The 1,643-nt window shown below is 42.3% G+C and overlaps 1 protein-coding gene across 1 annotated transcript in view; it reads left to right on the plus strand.

Moving 5' to 3' along the window:
- Positions 1–1,643, plus strand: part of LOC107581543 (rap guanine nucleotide exchange factor 5-like) — a 46,703-nt gene that overhangs the window by 42,586 nt on the left and 2,474 nt on the right. The gene's annotated exons all lie outside the window — the stretch shown is intronic.

Below are 1,643 nucleotides of genomic sequence, written 5' to 3' on the forward strand. Positions count from 1 at the left end.
CGGCAACCAGGTGAGGAGTACAAAGACAAGTGTGTCTTGCCTACAGTCAAGCATGGTGGTGGGAGTGTCATGGTCTGGGGCTGCATGAGTGCTGCCGGCACTGGGGAGCTACAGTTCATTGAGGGAACCATGAATGCCAACATGTACTGTGACATACTGAAGCAGAGCATGATCCCCTCCCTTTGGAGAGTATTCCAATATGATAATGACCCCAAACACACCTCCAAGACGACCACTGCCTTGCTAAAGAAGCTGAGGGTAAAGGTGATGGATTGGCCAAGCATGTCTCCAGACCTAAACCCTATTGAGCATCTCAAGGTCTCTAACATCCACTAGCTTCGTGATGTCGTCATGGAGGAGTGGAAGATGACTCCAGTGGCAACCTGTGAAGCTCCGGAATGCGACACTGTTTGAAAGGGTCCCTTTTCACTGTTGCACTGTGGTGAGGGAACAGCTGTATGTGTTACTAAGCGAAGCGTAAAAGTTCCGAAACTGAAGCTATAGAACTAATAGAACGTGATGACGCAGAAGAACTCGTCCACAATATCCACATTGACCGCCACAAATATCCACCGCCCCCTGCCATCAGCTCCCGCATCTCACACACACGAGTGCAACTTTAGCACTAGATTTAGCAACTTTCAGACCCTTTTAGCAGCTTTTTTCCATAGAATATTCATACTGACAAACCTAGCGACTTTTTTGGATAAACCTTAGCTATGGTTCAGTTGGAAGATTTCGCCAGTGCTGTCCTGTTGAACGCGAGGTCTGACTTTCCCGGAGAAGTGTCACCTCTCTCGGCGTCTGTTCTGTAGATGCATCTTTAGAGCCGCTCTTTAGTGTAGATGCATGTTGATTTTATCAGACGATGCCGCGATTATAAATGAGAGTGACTTCTGGTTAATATGTGTTAAAAGGGGTCGTGTTTAGTCACTATTTAGTGTGGTATTTTTTGACAATATTCACTCATCATGACATTCTAAGTCAATATACTGCAGTATTTCCTCTCTCAATCAGTAGAAAATATTGTTAACACCTGGTCATGCATGAAAAAAAAACCGTCATGTGAAACCGGTATAATTTAGAAAAATACCGTGATATCAATTTTTGCACATACTGCCCAGCACTAGTGGCCACACAAAATATTAACACTTTGGGCCCAATTTGGACATTTTCACTTAGGGTTGTACTCGCTTTTGTGGCCAGCGGTTTAGACATTAATGGCTGTGTGTTGAGTTATTTTGAGGGGACAGCAAATATACACTGTTATACAAGCTGTACACTCACTACTTTACATTGTAGCAAAGTGTCATTTCTTCAGTGTTGTCACATGAAAAGATATAATCAAATATTTACAAAAATGTGAGGGGTGTACTCACTTCTGTGAGATACTGTATATATTGGTTGTTGACATGACATGGCATTTGATTTAATATTAAATAACACTATATGAAAATAAGTGTCTAACAATAAAGATAAAGCTCTCTTATGCTACTTGTATATTATTAAGGTTTTAGTTTTTCTTAATTTTTTGCCATGTCACACCATAGGACAAATTTTACGTACAGTTCAATACAAATGTAACCCCCCCCCCCCCCCCCCCCGCACCCAACAACACACACACGACAAACAAATAAGGCACA

Source organism: Sinocyclocheilus grahami, unplaced genomic scaffold (genome assembly GCF_001515645.1).
Source record: "Sinocyclocheilus grahami isolate Dianchi unplaced genomic scaffold, SAMN03320097.WGS_v1.1 scaffold36.1, whole genome shotgun sequence".
Classification (NCBI taxonomy): domain Eukaryota; kingdom Metazoa; phylum Chordata; class Actinopteri; order Cypriniformes; family Cyprinidae; genus Sinocyclocheilus; species Sinocyclocheilus grahami.